This window comes from Ambystoma mexicanum, unplaced genomic scaffold, assembly GCF_040938575.1.
Source record: "Ambystoma mexicanum isolate Mex_15411 unplaced genomic scaffold, UKY_AmexF1_1 Mex_scaf68, whole genome shotgun sequence".
Taxonomy (NCBI): domain Eukaryota; kingdom Metazoa; phylum Chordata; class Amphibia; order Caudata; family Ambystomatidae; genus Ambystoma; species Ambystoma mexicanum.
The window spans coordinates 307,503-313,502 of record NW_027182486.1 but is presented as its reverse complement, the minus strand read 5'-3'; positions in this window follow the sequence as shown (position 1 = coordinate 313,502).

The window sequence follows — 6,000 nt, the reverse complement described above, 5'->3', positions numbered from 1 at the left end:
CTGCAAGGCCACGAATTGTACGGCACAGCGACCGGTAAGCGATACCACATTGATGTGTACATTGCATACTCCTGTAAAACGTAATACCGCACCTTGGGTCATGCTACTAAATCGTACCCCAACCTTCTGCGCACCCAGGAGGGAAACCACACAACCCTTCACTCTGCAGTTGGGACCCCATGACGTGATTTGTCCACAATTGTACCACGGCTCAATAAGTGTTGCTGGCGTGAGGGGTGATTAGTGCTGTCTTCCCGTTACCGTCCCTGATTAAAGTATAGCCCCCAACGAACATTTCATTGTCATTAAAATCGAGCCCAAACTTTTAAACCATCATTTTTTGCTCAGTGCATTTTATTCCAAGACAACACCATTTCGATTAAAACAATTGCCATAACCTAATATTGTAAGTGGCAACTGAGCCGCTACCCCACTCCTTCAAACAATTGCCTTAGATATGTACCCATTTGCCAAACTCCCCCCAGTGACACATTTCACCAGAAATTACATTCATCAACCCGTGCACATCGGCAAGATAAAACAGGAACCCTTCGTGCCATTAGTGCAGGCGGCCGAGCACCCCAAACCCTGCTAGCTCTGACAATTACTCGGACATGCTTTTAAGAGCATCAAGCCATACCTGCAAAGCCATTCCCTCAACCCTCGGCACCATGCTGCGCTGCTCAAATGTACCCGTGAAGCTATTATTACCCAGCCACGTTACAGTGGTGAGCGCTGACCTTTCCTATCAAACTAACAAGCTTGCTGTCCCAACCCCCCCCCCAGAACAATTTGCCCCATGCTAGAAAGCACACCCTTTCCTGAAATGTAGACCACAGGAAGCCGTCCCAAAAACCTTAGAGTCGAGGAATTGTGGCGAGGTGGCCGCTAAAAACAAAGTCAACGTGCACTGTTATGTAAATTAACACACTGATGTAAACTTTTCTCTCCCATACACTAATGCACCTTCTCAAATACACCACAATGTGTACCAAACCCAATTTCTCTCCCGTTATCTTTGAATGCAATCTATGACGCTCCCAATGTACAAATGATTAAACATATATTCAGATAATAATAGATGGAAGCTGTCTAGTACTGCCCCCCATGCCGGAATGCGTGCAAGCCACGGCCCAACCCTCTCGCTACGCTGCATTGGCAGACCCTCTTCACAAGCCCATACGCGTGGGCAAACTGCAAGACAGGAACGTTTTCCGACACCAATGTCAGCCCCCACCATAAGGGATATCCTGCCCTGCAACTTCTTTACCCACGTACCCTAGACCTCGAACACCACAACCCGTTCGTTATGAGCTGAAATTCTACATGACCCCTAACCTGGGAGAAAAAGAAATTGCTAATATAACAAGAAAGTGCAAGTTCAGCTGGGCGGCACTTAGTGTATGTACGTTACAGGGATGCGCACTTGTGAGATAAATTGGATTCTGCCAGCATGGTTAGTTGCCGGTTCTGTGTTTGTTTCATGGTATGAATGTATTTCAGGAGTGCACAAATCGCTTCAAGACATTGGCACTTAAAAGGGCATGCATGAAGTCAGTAGTATTACACAATACACAAAAACTGCTAATGTAACAAGAACGTGCAAGTTCAGTTGGGCATGCCTTAGTGACATTAACATCTGTAAATGCCCACACAGCAATGCTGGGATGCTGAAAACAGGCTGCTATGCTGGCGTGCTGAAAATGGGCAAAATGGGCTACAATGCTGGGATGCCGAAAATGGGCAAAATGCTGGGATGCCGAAAATGGGCAAAATGGGCTGCAATGCTGGGATGCCGAAAATGGGCAAAATGGGCTGCAATGCCAGGATGCCGAAAATGGGCAAAATGGCTGGAATGCTGGGATGCCGAAAATGGGCAAAGTGGCTGGAATGCCAGGATGCCGAAAATGGGCAAAATGGGCTGCAATGCTGGGATGCCGAAAATGCGCAAAATGGGCTGCAATGCCGGGATGCCAAAAATGGGCAAAATGGGCTGCAATGCTGGGATGCCGAAAATGGGCAAAATGCTGGGATGCCGAAAATGGGCAAAATGGCTGGAATGCTGGGATGCCGAAAATGGGCAAAATGGGCTGCAATGCTGGGATGCCGAAAATTGGCAAAATGCTGGGAATGCCGAAAATGGGCAAAATGGGCTGCAATGGCGGGATGCCGAAAATGGGCAAAATGGGCTGCAATGCTGGGATGCCGAAAATGGGCAAAATGGGCTGCAATGCTGGGATGCCGAAAATGGGCAAAATGCTGGGATGCCGAAAATGGGCAAAATGGCTGGAATGCTGGGATGCCGAAAATGGGCAAAATGGGCTGCAATGCTGGGATGCCGAAAATTGGCAAAATGCTGGGATGCCGAAAATGGGCAAAATGGCTGGAATGCTGGGATGCCGAAAATGGGCAAAATGGGCTGCAATGGCGGGATGCCGAAAATGGGCAAAATGGGCTGCAATGCTGGGATGCCGAAAATGGGCAAAATGGGCTGCAATGCTGGGATGCCGAAAATTGGCAAAATGCTGGGATGCCGAAAATGGGCAAAATGGCTGGAATGCTGGGATGCCGAAAATGGGCAAAATGGGCTGCAATGGCGGGATGCCGAAAATGGGCAAAATGGGCTGCAATGCTGGGATGCCGAAAATGGGCAAAATGGGCTGCAATGCTGGGATGCCGAAAATGGGCAAAATGCTGGGATGCCGAAAATGGGCAAAATGGCTGGAATGCTGGGATGCCGAAAATGGGCAAAATGGGCTGCAATGCTGGGATGCCGAAAATTGGCAAAATGCTGGGATGCCGAAAATGGGAAAAATGGCTGGAATGCCGGGATGCCGAAAATGGGCAAAATGGGCAAAATGGGCTGCAATGCTGGGATGCCGAAAATGGGCAAAATGGGCTGCAATGCTGGGATGCCGAAAATGGGCAAAATGGCTGGAATGCTGGGATGCCGAAAATGGGCAAAATGGGCTGCAATGCAGGGATGCCGAAAATGGGCAAAATGGCTGGAATGCTGGGATGCCGAAAATGGGCAAAATGGCTGGAATGCTGGGATGCCGAAAATGCGCAAAATGGGCTGCAATGCCGGGATGCCGAAAATGGGCAAAATGGGCTGCAAAGCTGGGATGCCGAAAATGGGCAAAATGGCTGGAATGCTGGGATGCCGAAAATGCGCAAAATGGGCTGCAATGCCGGGATGCCGAAAATGGGCAAAATGGGCTGCAATGCTGGGATGCCGAAAATGGGCAAAATGGGCTGCAATGCTGGGATGCCGAAAATGGGCAAAATGGGCTGCAATGCTGGGATGCCGAAAATGGGCAAAATGGCTGGAATGCCGAAAATGGGCAAAATGGGCTGCAATGCTGGGATGCCGAAAATGGGCAAAATGGCTGGAATGCTGGGATGCCGAAAATGCGCAAAATGGGCTGCAATGCTGGGATGCCGAAAATGGGCAAAATGGCTGGAATGCTGGGATGCCGAAAATGCGCAAAATGGGCTGCAATGCTGGGATGCCGAAAATGCGCAAAATGGGCTGCAATGCTGGGATGCCGATAATGCGCAAAATGGGCTGCAATGCTGGGATGCCGAAAATGGGCAAAATGGCTGGAATGCTGGGATGCCGAAAATGCGCAAAATGGGCTGCAATGCTGGGATGCCGAAAATGGGCAAAATGGCTGGAATGAAGGATGCTGGACAATAAAAATGGGCATTCATTTTCCGAAGCACACCCGATACATTTTTCCGAAGCACAGTTGAATCTGGAGGATTGTGAGGGATGAGGTAGGGATAGCGGAACCTATTGTAAGCAGCCCCAGAACAGTAATGAGTCTCAGGTAGGAGAGAACAGACCTTCCCAATCCGTCAGACTGTGTGAGTTGTCTGTGCCTACAGCCCCTTGTACGCACCTTGTGCGTCCCTTTGGACAGTGGGCACAGAACTCCTGCCCGTACATCTCTCCTGTGCTCACATCACTTTGTACACACAACCCTCAGTTGGACCTCCGCCCATCTCATGTGCACAATAGCCCTTAGGGCAAATAAACTTCCTGTATATAGAACCTCATCTACACTCTTTCACATGGGTGTGCTGAGCCCGCTACATACAGCACATTGGAACAGACACCAAAGACTGCTTTGCACAAATCTATACGACTTACAGCGCTTTCCCATGGCCAACCCTCTATGCACAAAACTCTCGAGTTCTGCATACATACTAACCCATCTACAAAGCATTCAACCATGTGTGCACACAACCCGTTTATACGTGATCATTCATGTTAGTAAACGCCTGGGTGCCCTTGAACCCATTCTCCACAAACTCTTGCCAACATCATTTTTTTCATACCACCCTCATTGCACACACCACTCGTATGATCATCGCATACATTTTGCCTCAAATTATACACCAAGCAGGCAGTTCATGCTGCACTCCATAATTCTTCATGGAATCATAAAAGTAATTCTTTGCAAACACAACACGTTAACAGGCACAGTACTTCAACGTGCTGCATTTGCAAAGAATGATGCTTTTGGATTTGGCGTGAGGGAGTTTAGACGTGGCTATAATGTCAGCCATGTCCAAACGTCACTCACACCAAATCCTTTGCACCAGAAAGGCTCCCGCGCCAAATCGGCCGCTGCGGTGAAGTGGCTGAACCGAATCAGCCCACAGTGAAAGTGGGCATTTACAGATTTTGGGTCCCTCCCAGTTCCTCCCTTGTTAGGCCTCCTACTTCGGGCCAGGCACCCAGCAGTCTGCTGATTCCTTTGTTGATGACCTGCCAGCTTGTTGGTGTTCGTGTCACTGGAAATGGGCCATCTGCTTGGCCCTTTCTTGTGTTATGCCTGCCTCCCTTCCTGCTTGCCAATGCCCTGCTAATGGTCCTCCTGTGACCTCTGCCTCCAGGGGCAGCCCCTTGTGGGTCTCAGTGAAGTGTGCGTTTTCATTAGGGGGAGTGTTGTATATGCATACTGCCTTCCAATGTGAAAGGTGTTTGTGCTTGCCAAGCGGATGGTCCAGTGCTGCAGGGCCATAAAACTAAAGCAGGTGTGCAAGATAAGCAAAAACGTGGGTGTGAATGGCTGTCTGAGGGGCTGCTGCTTTCTGCAGAGCTCATGGGATAGGTGCAAGTGCTATTGCAACTCAAGCAGTGACCTGATAGAAAACGAATCGGATTTCTCGAAACAGATGTTATTCCCTTGACGTCTGATCCCCAGATTTGTGATGAAAATAATGTAATATGGCAGAGACATCAAGTTCACCAAAGTGCCTAGAAGGCCCCAGGTTTAAGCACTACATAAGAGACATGCACAGCAGGTGGGAAAGTGAATCAGCCTCAAGAGGCTGCAAGACGGTGGGGGTGGGGGCACTCACTTGGAACTGGAAGTAAAGACAGGAGCTGTTTCCATCTTTAGCTGTGGGGTGCGTCTTGAAGACATTCTTTGGCGCAGGGCGGCACTAGCCAGAGGAAAGCTGCTGTTTCCTTATCCCAGTATGAAGTCTTGAAAGGAGGCCGTCAGGTACTGTGGTCTGCAAAAGGCTAGACTGAACTGGCTCCTTCCTCTGGTAGTTCTCCCAGTGCAGCAGTGAGGGTGGCAGGAGTGAACGCATTGCATTTTATAGTCTGTAGCATGAACCTGTAACCTTGATAAGTGCAGTCAAGGTGGCGATGATTAAGTAAGCAGGTTGGAGGGGACGAGGTGCGAGAAATGCAGATTTACCCATTGTGACCACGCCTGCCTTGCCAGGTGTACGCCCCTGTCTGTATCCACTCTTCCCACCTTGTGCTCAGACCTTCAATTAAAGGCACATAGCCCTTGTCTATGTACAAGGCACCTTGCAGTAAAAGGACAGGCAGCTGACGCTAAAGTGCTGTAATGTTGTCCTCCCCTGTTTGATGGCTGGAAAGCAGCTGTGCATTTGCAAATGCAGGGTGTCTCTTGCTTATGCAACATAAAACTGCACGTTTACTTTGAAACCCCAAATCTGAAAGGAAGGGTT